The 13900-nt window shown below is 42.5% G+C and overlaps 1 protein-coding gene across 6 annotated transcripts in view; it reads left to right on the top strand.

Moving 5' to 3' along the window:
* Window positions 1–13900, top strand: part of CHCHD3 (coiled-coil-helix-coiled-coil-helix domain containing 3) — a 246413-nt gene that overhangs the window by 92956 nt on the left and 139557 nt on the right. The window lies entirely within an intron of this gene.

Raw genomic sequence — 13900 nt, 5'->3', positions numbered from 1 at the left:
TAGTTCTCAGGGAGAAGTCCCCATGACCATTCTTTGAGGCTTGAAAGCACCATTTTGCTTTAAAAAAAAAAAAATTTTTTTTTTTTGAGTATAAGCAATGAACAAATTTTTTTTTTGTGTTTGCAAGCTGAAAAAAATCTAAGGCTCTGTCTTACAAACCATTATGCATTTGGTTAACTTCACTCATATGAGCATTCTCATTGAAATCAATGGGACTGCTCATGTGAGTAGAAATAGGTACATGCATAACCCTGGAGACTTTCCCTTTCTGAGAACTATAAAAAGATGGTCAGCACGTTTTTGAGAACCTTAAAGTGCAGCTAAAATACACACATTCTTGTTCAACCCATGTAACACGGATTGCCAGTTGGAGTAGATTGTCTGTGCAACCTTGCCTAGACCAAGAGATTTTTGTTATCCTAGCTGAACAAAGCTTTGGAGGGTGTTTTGCATGGGCTTAACAGGCTTTTCTTAACTTATTTGGTTCTGTAATTAATTTATTCATCCTGTTGAGAGAGAGAGAGACATCACCCTTCCGACCTGCCAAAAATAAAACAAAACCTGATACCTGCATGTGGAAAAAGACCTATTTTCTCTGAAAATTCTGAACACTGAGGCTTTTCTTATCACAAATTTAAAAAACAGCTTATTTTGCAGAAATGTCACTTTTCATTGTTAGGTTTCACTTAGCCTAGAATGCATCAGCCACATCTGCCTGGTGAAACAATCAAGAACTCATTGTTGATTAATTTTGTATTTACTGGCTGGAGGGCGAGGATTTGTTTCAAGCGGAGATGTAGCTGCAGGGGAAGATGCATGTGTCATTTGTTAGGGAGGGAGGGAATGGAATGATGTAATGTTTAAAAATCCTATGCAATCTTTTTTCATGTGGACCTTCATTCAGAGAATCTCACTGCCTTATGGTGGTGAGGGCACCTATTGCCTGAAATTTGGGATGGTCCTATGGTGTGTACAACAGCATGCCTTGCATGTAGAGGCAGCCTATCCAATTGGGTGTGGCACAGATTTTGTGCTTGGGAACAGAAGTCAGCTTTCTGAATTCTCTGCCAGTGGCTTGCTATGTGATTTGGGCAAGTCAGGTAACTTTTCTGCACCTTAATTTTTCAATCTGTAAATTTCTGAAACATGTTGAGAGACCTTTGCGTGAAAAGTGCTTCGTTAGTGCTAAATTGTTGTTGTTACTGTTGTAATTCATTCATTTACCTAAATACTGTCAGGTGTCAACTTTGCCATTTTTCAAACTTTATTAAGAAACAAAGCGGCTATTGATCTGTTTTAGTTCCCGATAATCTAATTAATCTATATAACATAACATAACATAACAGTTAATCTAAATAAATGTAAACTGTCTAAATGTGTGGCTATGGGCAACCTGCTGTGTTCTCAGGTACCAAGTAAAACTCACTGTCCTTTAAATTTTTTTTAAAAGCCACTACTCTCTTTGTCTGCTGCTGGTCAGTTTACTCTCTTGGCTCTGTCTCTCACACCTCATATTTAAATGTTGGTATTATTGTTCATCCAAATTAAATTCTAATCTCTTTAAGGCAGGGGCCATATTTATGTGTCTGCTGCAAAGTCACATGAAAACCGCTGGCGCTATACAAGTAGTTTAACTCTAACTCTAACCTTTTTATCTTTTCTTTAACTTGATCTGGTGTGTAAGATCCGTGGTTCAACTCTTTTCATGTTATTATTTGTAAAGCATTGCACATGCCTACAGTGCTATAAAAATGAATGTCCATTGCTGATCCTTAATTGTTTTAATAGTGTAAAGAAAACATAAATGTTATGGTTATGATAGAGGAAATCAAGTTCTTTCCCCAGTATTTTCAACCATTTTGGTTGAGACCCCTTCTCATAAGATTAAGCCCACTGACATCTTTTCCTCACAGATTGAAGGAGTACTTAGGGGGTTCATCTGTACTCCAAATATAGTTTCAAAAGTTCATTGTCTTACTCCTAACAGGATAATTCCTGCAATTTTTGTTTTTCCCTCCAGCTCTCGCCCCATCTATTAGCATTTTACTCAGATTGTAAATGGACATTCATTCTGAATGATACAATACTCAATTTGCATATGACCAACCAGTGTGAGATAAGCATTTGTCTCCCCACCCCCGCCCAAGCCAGGAGTATGTGGATTACCATTTGGTGACCTGTCTTAACTCACAGAGCAAGAGACGATAATTTTGTGTGTGTGTGTGCACACAAAATTATCGTCTCTTGCTCTGTGACTTGAGAGAGTTTTCAGAGTAGCAGCCATGTTAGTCTGTATCCGCAAAAAGAAAAGGAGTACTTGTGGCACCTTAGAGACTGCATCCGATGAAGTGAGCTGTAGCTCACGAAAGCTTATGCTCAAATAAATTTGCAGATTGGATACAATTAACTTAGGCTTGAATAGAGACTGGGAGTGGCTAAGTCATTATGCAAGGTAACCTATTTCCCCTTGTTTTTTTCCTACCCCCCCCCCCCCCCCCCACCACGTTCTTGTTAAACCCTGGATTTGTGCTGGAAATGGCCCACCTTGATTATCATACACATTGTAAGGAGAGTGATCACTTTACATAAGCTGTTACCAGCAGGAGAGTGGGGTGGGGGGAGAGAAAACCTTTTGTAGTGATAAACACCCATTTTTTTCATGGTTTGTGTGTATAAAAACGTCTTCTGTATTTTCCACAGTATGCATCCGATGAAGTGAGCTGTAGCTCACGAAAGCTTATGCTCAAATAAATTGGTTAGTCTCTAAGGTGCCACAAGTACTCCTTTTCTTTTTGCGAATACAGACTAACACGGCTGTTACTCTGAAGCCTGTCAAATAAATTTGTTAGTCTTTAAGGTGCCACAAGTACTCCTTTTCTTTTTGAGTTAAGAGAGGTCACCAAAAGGTAATCTACATACTGGGTGTGGGGGACAAATGCTTATCTCACTCTGGTTAGTCATATGCAAATTGAGTATTGTATCGTTCACAATGAACGTCCATTTACAATCTGAGTAAAATGCGCGCTCTCTCTCTCTCTCTCTCTATGTATATAATTCGTCACATATTTTCTATACAAACATCTCACAATGATTACGCTGATCAGTGTGACATAGGCTTTCATTAGTGACCTTATGTGACATTGTTTTGGTGAACCCAATTAATCCTTGTATCTCTATATACTCCTTGCCATCTGATGCTTGGCATTGAAGAAGTCCTCGTGTCACAATGTTAAATGTATCCATTTTTAAATGATAATACTTATACAAAAAGAAAAGGAGTACTTGTGGCACCTTAGAGACTAACCAATTTATTTGAGCATAAGCTTTCGTGAGCTACAGCTCACTTCATCGGATGCATTCAGTGGACTTATACAGTTTATACTTCCACAGAAAAGGGATTTCTAAGTGCTAAATCTGTTATTTTTGGTCAGTTAACCTCTCTTCCTCAGCTGTTTTAATATTCTGGATTGTGGTAGCACCTAAAGTCCCCTCCGCTGATAGGGGTCAGTTGTGCTAGGTACTATACAAGCACATGGGAAAACATTAAACCCTGCCTTGAAGAGCTTACAGTCTAATTAATACAAGATGCAACCGATGACTACAACAAACAATTGGAGAGAAGGGAGGAAGAGGAAGATGGTAATAAATTCATGGCAACGTAGGCTCATGTGGTTACTCAGACTTGATTTGTGGGCAGTTAAAAAAAACTTTTTTGAAAGTCCCCTATTTAAACCTGTGCTCTATCATTAACATTAGTGCCACCCTCCAGCATTGCTGACTTTGTTCTTAACATGTCTTCCTCCAACATCCAGGACCTTACCTCTCCTCTTCTCCAAATTCCCCTCCGCTTTGGGATTTTTTCCCCATTGGTGGGGGCAGAAAGGTGTGAGGGGGCGGGGCAGGGAAGAGAAGTCTCCTCTTGTTTCCTCGGGTGTTCTTGGGGCTAGAAGAGTGTTTTGACCCCAGTGGCTCTATTCGACATTGGTGAGGCCTCATCTGGAGTACTGTGTCCAGTGTTGGACCCCACGCTATAAGAAGGATGTGGAAAAATTGGAAAACGTCCAGCGGAGGGCAACAGAAATCATGAGGGGACTGGAACACATGACTTATGAGGAGAGGCTGAGGGAACTGGGATTGTTTAGTCTGCGGAAGAGAAGAATGAGGGGGGATTTGATAGCTGCTTTCAACTACCTGAAAGGGGGTTCCAAAGAACATGGATCTAGACTGTTCTCAGTGGTAGCAGATGACAGAATGAGATGTAATGGTCTCAAGTTGCAGTGGGGGAGTTTTAGGCTGGATATTAGAAAAACTTTTTCACTAGGAGGGTGGTGAAACACTGGAATGCGTTACCTAGGGAGGTGGTGGAATCTCCTTCCTAGAAGTTTTTAAGGCCAGGCTTGACAAAGCCCTGGCTGGGATGATTTAATTGGGGATTGGTCCTGCTTTGAGCAGGGGGTTGGACTAGATGACCTCCTGAGGTCCCTTCCAACCCTGATATTCTATGATTCTATGGCTGGTTCTAGGTGCAAATATGAAGCGAACTTATAACATCACTGAAATCCTGAGTCTTTAGAAGTTCCTGGTGCTCCTTTGGTTCTGATTTGTTACTAATGAAGTATTTCTTCCTTAGTACCTTCCCAGTCCATATGACCAGAGTCCTACCAAATGAATGGCTGTGAAAAACAGGGACTGTGAAATCAGATCTCCCCTGTGAAATCTACCTATTGGAGGGGCAGAGCAGGGGGCACCCAGCTGGGGGCTCCTACCATTCACTGGGCTCCAGCTGCTAGTCCACCAGGCTGGGGAGGAACAGGACTTCCTCTTCCCTTGCACAGCTGCTCTCGGGGGGAGCTGAGACCCATCTCTGGGTACCTCCCATAGCTGCAGGAAGCTCCGTGGCTACTGCCAGCTCTGAAGGCTCCCAGCAGCATGGGGGAGATCAGACCCACCTCCACCTCCTGGAATCTGCCCTGGCTACGGGAAGCTCTGTGGCTGTTGCCTTCAGAGCCCAGCTCTGAAGGCAGCGCAGAAGTGAGGGTGGCAATCCTGGGACACCCCTACATCAGCTTTGCAGTCCCTCCTGCCCATGACCCCTTTTTGGGTCGGGACCCCAGCTGTTACAACAGTGTGAAATTTTAGATGTAAGCATCTGAAAATGTTAAATTGACCAATTTTAAAACTCTCTGACTGTGAAATTGATCAAAATGGACTGTGAATTTGGTAGGGCTCTACATGTGATTGGACGAGACCTTAAATATGTAACCCTTGCTTCCTGGGAGTGGCGCTTTGTTTCCCTCACATGGTGGCTAGGCCAGCTGGAGATTGATGAGCCTGGTACAGCCTTGGCTAACAGATGTGTCATTTAGCTTATATGGTAGAAGCTCATGCATTTAGTTTCAGAGGTCCCAAGTTTGATCCCTGCTGCTGACACCCCTGTGTGGGTCGGCGTTACAAATGCACGAGGTAAAGATACTTCTTCTGTGTAGAAGGGCGGGATCTTCTGTTTAGACCTGGGTTCAAACTGTGTCAATTGGGGGCGGGGAGGTCCTGGCTGGGTTGCTCCATGCTGCTCCTCACTAACTGCTTGGCAGCTGCTGCTTTAGTGAAAGCTTTTTTTGCCCCTCCTCCAACCCATGTGGTGGCTGGGTGGGCCATCTGTAAAACAAGGACAGTACTTACCTACCTCACAGGATTTGATTAATCTTGCTCACATTTGAAAAGTGCTGTGCAAGTGCTAAATCTAGTTGCTGTCGATTTCTTTGGCAGTCTCTTCCAAACTCCAGTGGTCTGCATTAAAAGCCATTCATATATTGCCTAAACCTATCTTTCCTTAGTGCCGTATTGCTAATTATTGCAAATGTTCAAAAGTCATGAATCAGGCTCACTAAAATCATGAGATTATGTAAAAATAATAGATTTGGTATTCTTTTTAATTGCCTTCTGCTTTTTGAGCCTTTAGGATGCATTAGGGTCACATTTTGAAGCTTTCTTCACAGCCACAAGGGCTAGAAACTTACTTTTTCTTTAAGAATGAAGGCTTAAGTCATCAAATATCCACTTGACTCCAGGAGCTTGTGCTTTAAGTCAAACACGAATTATCATGAGGTGCATGACAAAATCGTGAGAGTTGGCAACACTGCTTAGTGTGCAGCTGTGATCCTTAGTAATCCTTAGTCATACCCCCATCTGTACCAATTCATGCTGCTGTAAGGTCTCCTGTGTAGCCACTCTATGCTGATAGTAGAAAGCTCTCCCGTTGGCATAATTAAACCACCTCCAATGAGAAGCGGTAACTGTTGGCAGGAGACGCTCTCCCGCTGACATAGCGCTGTCCACAGACACTTCTGTCAGTGTAATTTATGTCGGCCGGGGGCGGGGGGTGGTGGTTTTCATACCCCTGAGTGACAAAAGTTTTACTGCCGAAAGTGCTAATGTAGCCTCACTGTGTGAAAACTGTGTTGTGATTGTTTTCACCAATGTGCAAAATAGATTGCCTATATCAGAATCATACTAAGAAAGTGCATGCATTAGTCTGTAGGGTCCACTTACTGTTGTGATAGGGTTGTAAGGATATACAATTATATAATTAATTCTGTACTAAGTGTCTTATGGTCTTCCTCTCTGGAGATCTAAATACCGAACAAAATGAAGGATAAATATCCAAAAAAATAGTTTTCTGTCATACCCTCCTGTTTTGTTTTTATCTTGTCATTCCCTTGTCCGTTCCCCATGGGTGGTGTTCCTGAGGAAAGACTTAATTGTCTATCTTCGATTTTAATCTCAACAGACTTAATTTTGGCACTGGTGGTGTTTTTCCTGGCAAGTGCTTCTGTAGCTGAGGTCCCGGTGCAGTGGTTTGGGATGCTCTTAGAATTCTAAAGTAGCGTTCTTGGTGGCAGACTTCTCATCCTATGAAAACTTTTATTTTTGGAAGCCTGTGTTTTAAAAACTTTTTCTTCATCTCAAAATTGTGTACAGACCAAATGGGCTTCCTCTTGTTGTGTGGTTTTACATGTGGGAACTTTGCCATAAATAGCTTATTGACATTCCATCACTTGAATCATGAGTGTCAGGGTGAGATAGGGAGAGCATGGAGGAAAAAAAATCTATAGATAACCAAAGTGCATATTTCCATTTCCTTATAATGACCTGGCATTTACCGTAAACATATTTGCTTCACTACCTGGGCTGAAATGAGCTGTCATTAAGACCTTACATGTTGGAAAACAGTATTACTGAGCTGCCAGTGACATTATAGTCTCATTTCCTGTTGAAGAGTAGAGAAATATTGTTCTGTCCATTTGCTTTAACCATAACATTAAAAGTTGATTATCATTATGGCTCTTCATCCACACTTTTATATATTTTAAAAGTTGCCCTTATGCATTGTCTCAATGTTAAAATGGGATCAAGAGTTACTTAATTAAATCTTTGTTTACATTTTATAAATGTTTTTACGCTAAAAGACTCTAATAATTTTTCTCTTTATTTAAAAAAAAATCTATATGGTAGAAAACATTCTTCTGTTAAAAATATTTTTTGCCGTTTAAGTGAGTGCACTAATCAGTTTATTGGATATTTTTGCCGAGTAAAATCACATGTGAGATATAAAATACTTCCCTTTTTATTCTGAACACTGAAATCAATAGACCAAACACTTCCCTTGATTTATCATCACTGAGATTGGTGGAGTTACATTAGGAATGAATTTGACCCATTTGTCACAAATGAATACATGTTATTTACGTCTTCCTCTCGTGTGGCTTGACTATTCAGATGTTCTCCCCTTCATCCTTGTGTGATTTCTCCAAGTCACTGTATATACTTTCTATGCAATGACCTTTTGCTTTAGTGGCCTGTTGTACCTGTCCTCAATTTTTAGCTTTACTAAAAGGAGGTTCCCTGTTTTCCATGAAGAGATTATATTCTGACCATCCTTGCTCTTTCCTAACAGTCCTATACTAACCATATTTTAGAGGGACGATGTCACTAGAAAATACCCGAGGGCAGATATACCCGGTGAGGTAAGGTGTTTGTCCTCAAGAGAACAGAAGTCTTTTTACAAATGAGTATTTATTACATACTTCATTTATCCCATTCATCATTTTAATAGAAAAATGTGTCTTTTTGGATGATTCTGAAATAATTTGAAGTAAGCTACATAGCCCGAAGCAGAATGTGATTACTTACGGTAGACAGGGCGAAGCTATTTTTTTTTTTTTTTTAGAATATGATCAGTGACAATAATTTATGATTACTTACAACTTACAAGCAAAGGTTCTTACCAGTGTTCAGAGTGGAAAATTAGATAAAGTTTGGAAACAATACAGGGCAATATTAGTTACAGTGGTTTTGTGTTGTCACCCCACATCCTTGTGATAGCTGTTCTGTTTAGGGTCTCTGTGCAGTGGCTTGGTGGGGAACATTCACCATAACTCTGTCACTGTTACATTCACTCAAGTGTCCCATTCCCATTTGTGACCACAGTTTCATTGGTTGTCAGCATATACCATGAAGAGATACTCAGAGCACCTCCAAAAGGAGAGAGGATTTGTCAAAAAAGACACATTCATTCCTTTTATGGAAGACATGGTATTCATATGTGCACTATTACCAGTATTCTCATAACCTAGAATATCTCCTAGTAAGACTATCACAACATGCTGTGTATGGGGTAGAGTGCACATTTTGTTTGTTTATTATTCAGAAGAGACTGACAGATTGCCTGGGAAAAGTGGGAAGTCTGGAATGAATGCTGAGGATGTGGTAAATTCCTCTGGCTAGCCACAGGAGAGGATATGAAGTGTTGAGGGTTCCAGAGGAGAAAGTGCTATTATGGATAGTTATCATAGACTGGCTTTCAAATGAGAGAGGGCTGTCATGAACCTGGAACCATATTGCTTGCTGCTTCTAAAAGGAAGCATCTCAAATGTTTTACTATGGAGTACCATTGGGCGGTGGTACTCGTGACTCATTCCCAAACATACTGTACCCTACTCTATATAGTAATAATATTCTCCCTTCTAAAATTGCCAAGGAAAATAATCAGCTCTCTTAGAGTTTAAGGGCCTTTCACTTAGCAGTGCTCTCAACACACCGATAACTAGAAGATGAGCCTCTATCTCATGCCATATCGATCTGAAAAACCAAAATACACTAGAAAACTTAGTGGTATCACTTCTCTAACGATACCTTTTCCAACAGGATTTTCACCCCTAGCTTTTTGCTTATTCAGCATGAAAGCAACAGTTGGAGTACACTGTGGAGTCAGGAACGAGAATCCTGTTTACCTGAGGATCTCTTTTCATCAGAACTACTGGTGAATATTTTCCCCTTTTATATCATTAACTCCTTCCTCACGTTCAGTCTGTAACCTCATGTTATCCCTTCTTCCTTGACAACATTTTAAAGATCAAAACTCTTCTGTCACTCAGTTGCTACTACTCATGCTATTACTACTTGTCTAGAGCCTCAGCTTCCATTTTGATTACTGTAACCACTTCCTCACTGGCTTCGATGACACCCATCTAACCCCTCTGCAGTGCGTACAAAAATGCAGATACTATGGTCATAAGTTCTTTGTTTGTCTATCTGACCATGTGATCCTTCTCCCTTTGAATCCCTCTTCTGTCTCCCCCTTCTCTACACCATCAAGTTCAAGCTTCAGTCTGTCATTGCTAGGGCCCTGCCGCTTTCGCGGTTATAGGAGTTTAAAAATCATAAATTTCATGATTTCAACTATTTAAATCTGAAATTTCACAGTGTTATAATTGTAGGGGTCCTGACCCAAAAAGGAGTTGGGGGTCACAAGATTATTGTAGGGGGTTGCAGAACTGCTACCCTTTCTTCTGCGGTGCTGCTGGCGGCGGCTCTGCCTTCAGAGTTAGGCTCCCAGCCAGCAGCTGTTGCTCTTTGGCCGCCCAGCTCTGAAGGCACCACCACCACCAGCAGCAGCGCAGAGGTAAGGATGGCATGGAATGGTATTGCCACCCTTACTTTTGTGCTGCTTCCTGCAGAGCTGGGCCCTCGGTCAGCAGCTGCCACTTTCTGGCTGCCCAGCTCTGAAGGCCGCAGGGCAGAAGAAAGAGTGGCATGGTATAGTATTGCCACCCTTACTTCTGAGCTGCTGCTCGAGGGGTGCTGCCATCAGAGCTGGGTGCCTCCTCAACAGCTGCCGTTCTCTGGCCAGCCAGCTCTGCAGGCAGTGCAGAAGTAAGGGTGGCAACACTGCGATGACGACCCCCCTTCCCCCCACAAATAATCTTGCAACCCCCCCCCCCCCCCACACACACACACCCCCTCTCCGCAACTCCCTGTTGGGTCAGGGCCCCCAGTTTGAAAAACACTGGTCTCCCCCGTGAAATCTGTATAGTATACGGTAAAAGCATAGAAAAGACTAGATTTCACAGGTGGAGACCGGATTTCACAGTCTGTGACACGTTTTTCATGGTTGTGAATTTGGCAGTGTCCTAGTCATTGCCTTCCAATCTTTAGAGAATTCCTCCTCTTCCTCCCCACTTACCCAGACGTGTCTTAATATGTTCCCCTGCACTCCATTTGTCTGTTTCTCCCACAGGTGTTTCTGTGCTGCTCCTGTATATAGAACGTCCTTCTTTGAACTGGTCCACAATGTCCCTCCTCATCCCATGTAAATACCTCCTGAGGCCCCCTTTGCAACCCCAGTACCTGTATGGCCTTCTATTAGGCTGCAGCCTGGGATTTTCCAGGCCAGAGCTAGCCAGGCCTTTCCCCAGCCCTGCTCCAACTTAGGTACTCTCTGCTCCCTACAGCCAGGTCCCTCCCTCTCCAAAGGCTAGAGAGAGTGTGTCAGCTCCTGGCTCACTGCCTACTTATAAGGCCAGCTGAGCCCTAATTGGGGCGTGGCCCCCGCTGAGCCTACTTTCCTTCTCAGCCTGGGCTGCTTGCCTCAGCCCCAGCCCTCTCCCGGGCTGTTCTGAGCCCCTCAGGGCAGGAGCGGATGTCTATCCCGCTGCACTACCCATATATTAGATAACAAATGATTTTCTCACCTGGGCATGGTATGTGTCAGTGCCTTGAAGAAATGTTTAAAACACATGTATGTGTAAAATTACATTATTAACAGTGGTAGGCAATTTTTTTTTGCTGAGAAAGTTAAATAGTAAAGATAATTTAAAATGGCCTGTAGATGAGGCTACATTTCCTGCTCCAGGTTGTAATCCCACTATGATTTGTCATTTGAGCTATTTACTAGTTAAATGGTTGTTTTATTTCAACTCTGAAACCCTCCCTTAGGGTGCTTTGAACTAAGATGAGTGAGCTGCTTCCCTTTCTTATCTCCAGTTTGTCAACTACAACATTCATTCAGGCAATGGAACATTCTTCTGTATGAAGCAATAAAAATAATTTTTGTTTTTCCCGTTTATGTATTTTGTGCATTTAACAGCACTTTGTGTATAGTTGGTTTAATTGTTTCCCCTGCATAGTATTTTCCTGTGTTTGTTGCTATTCAAAAAATCCATGGTTAGGAAAAGAAAATAAATGGAGTTGTAAAATCACTATAATTGTCAGGTGTCTTCGGGGGCAGGTGTAGGACCTAAAAATATATTCATTATCATTATTTAAAAATTGTTTGGCTCTTGAGTTGACTCTGATTTTACTCCAAGCAACGTTTAAGGAGAGTTTTGTCTTCTGTTCTTAATTTTTCAATAGTAGTTAGGCCCAAGATACTATGAGATAAAATTAAGCAAGGTTTTATCCCAGCGTTCAGCTCATGTAGCACTTAACAAACCTTGCTATTCCATCCATTTGTTCTTTCTGTTGAATTCAAATTGAGTTAATTTTTAATTCGACGCTTAATACTCTCCTTTTGCTTCCCTCATACATGAACTGATTTGTTCTTGCTGCTACTCTTTTTTATGGAATCGCTAATAGATGTACTGTGCCGTCTCTTCAAATGAGTGCCATCACTTTTCTTGAGGGACTCAATATATTAGAAAGAGTCTAGACCCTTTTCTGCCCCCAGACATCATAAAGGAACAAGTTTTAAATAACATTCTCCCTTAGTTTTCAGCACAGTTCATGTGTATACATATTCTCTCCCATCTCCCCCTCTTGATTACTTCTGGGCCTTTGGAGTGTGTATACCCTGCCAGTTGTGTGACACAACAAAAGTCAAATAAAAAAGTTGTCAGGTTTTGTCCTTGTAAATGACATGGTACAAATGCGCGTAGTGGATTAAAACACGTTCCCCTGACAGAAATCTTTAAATGTAACAAATAAAGTCCCCTCAATTTTGACAAAATAACTTGCCAAGTCTTAGGACTTGCATTCTGATTTTGTAATATATTTGTTTATTAGAATAGGTTACTGTCTTGGCTTGACACATTTTTCTCCCAGAATACATCAGTTATATTTTTTCTTGGGTTGAAATACAAGATATGAGAAGAGAGATTAATTTGCTCTGCAAGAAGTTAAAACAGTTTTGAGTTACCTAACAAATAATTGAGCAAGAAATGAAATCATTAATTCTAAACAGTCCTAAAATAATTTTTCATGGTCCAGGGTGGAGATTTGGATTGGTACACTAGCTGGGAGTATGTGCCTACATTATAAACTGAACAAAATTGGAATGAAGATTTCCAGCTGGTTGTGTAACATAAAGGGCATGGCTACACTTGCAGATGTAGAGCGCTTTGAGTTAAATCCGCCTTCAGAGAGCGCAGTAGGAAAAGCGCTGTAGTCTGTCCACACTGACAGCTGCAAGTGCACTGGCGTGGCCACATTTGCGGCACTTGCAGCAGCATTGGGAGCGGTGCATTGTGGGCAGCTATCCCACAGAGCATCTCTTCCTATTCTGGCTCTGTGGCTTGTGGAAAGGGGTCGGGGGGGGGGGGGGGGGCGGGGCATTCTGGGTCATGTCCCAATGCCCCGTGATGCATTGATTCGTATCCCAGCAATCCCTGTGCTTCCATCCGCATTTGGCGCCATCTTTCAACGTTTTTTGTACTGCGTGCTCTGTCTTCCCTTTCGGTCTGCGGGAATGGAGCCTGAACTGCTGAGGAGTATGCTGACAAATCTCGCCAGCATGTCACGTTTGGCTGTCGAGTTATTCCTTATGATCCAAAGTGACAGTGAGGGCTCCGACTATGATATCGACTCGAGTAACGCATATGACACGAGTTTGCTTGTGGCATTCACGAACATGCTCACCACCGTGGAATGCCGCTTTTGGGCTCGGGAAACAAGCACTGAGTGGTGGGATCACATCATCATGCAAGATTGGGATGATGAGCAGTGGCTACAGAACTTTCGGATGAGAAAAGCCACTTTCATGGGACTGTGTGAGGAGCTCGCCTCCACCCTGCGGCGCAAGGACACTCCCTGCTGGTGGAGAAGCGGGTGGCTATTGCAATCTGGAAGCTGGCAACTCCAGACAGCTACCGATCGGTCGCTAACCAGTTTGGAGTGGGAAAGTCGACCGTTGGAATTGTGTTGATGCAAGTTTGCAGGGCTGTTAATCGCATCCAGCTCAGAAGAACCGTAACTCTGGGTAACGCGCATGACATTGTGGATGGCTTTGCACAAATGGGTTTCCCTAACTGCGGAGGGGCGATAGATGGGACACACATTCCAATTCTGGCACCAGCCCGCCTAGCCTCTGAGTGTGTTAATCAGAAGGGGTATTTCTCTGTGGTTGTCCATACACTTGTGGATCACCATGGGCATTTCATTGACATCAACGCATGCTGGTCCAGAAAGGTGCATGACGCACTCATCTTTCGGAACACAGGCCTGTTCAGGAAGCTGCAAGTTGGGACTTTCTTCCCAGACCAGAAGATCACCCTAGGGGAAGTCAAAATGCCCATTGTGATCCCTGGAGACCCCATTTACCCTTTAATGCTGTGGCTCATGAAACCCT

The sequence above is a fragment of the Chelonia mydas genome, chromosome 1, assembly GCF_015237465.2.
Source record: "Chelonia mydas isolate rCheMyd1 chromosome 1, rCheMyd1.pri.v2, whole genome shotgun sequence".
NCBI classification, from domain to species: Eukaryota; Metazoa; Chordata; order Testudines; family Cheloniidae; genus Chelonia; species Chelonia mydas.
This window is presented reverse-complemented; position numbering and strand designations above follow the sequence as displayed.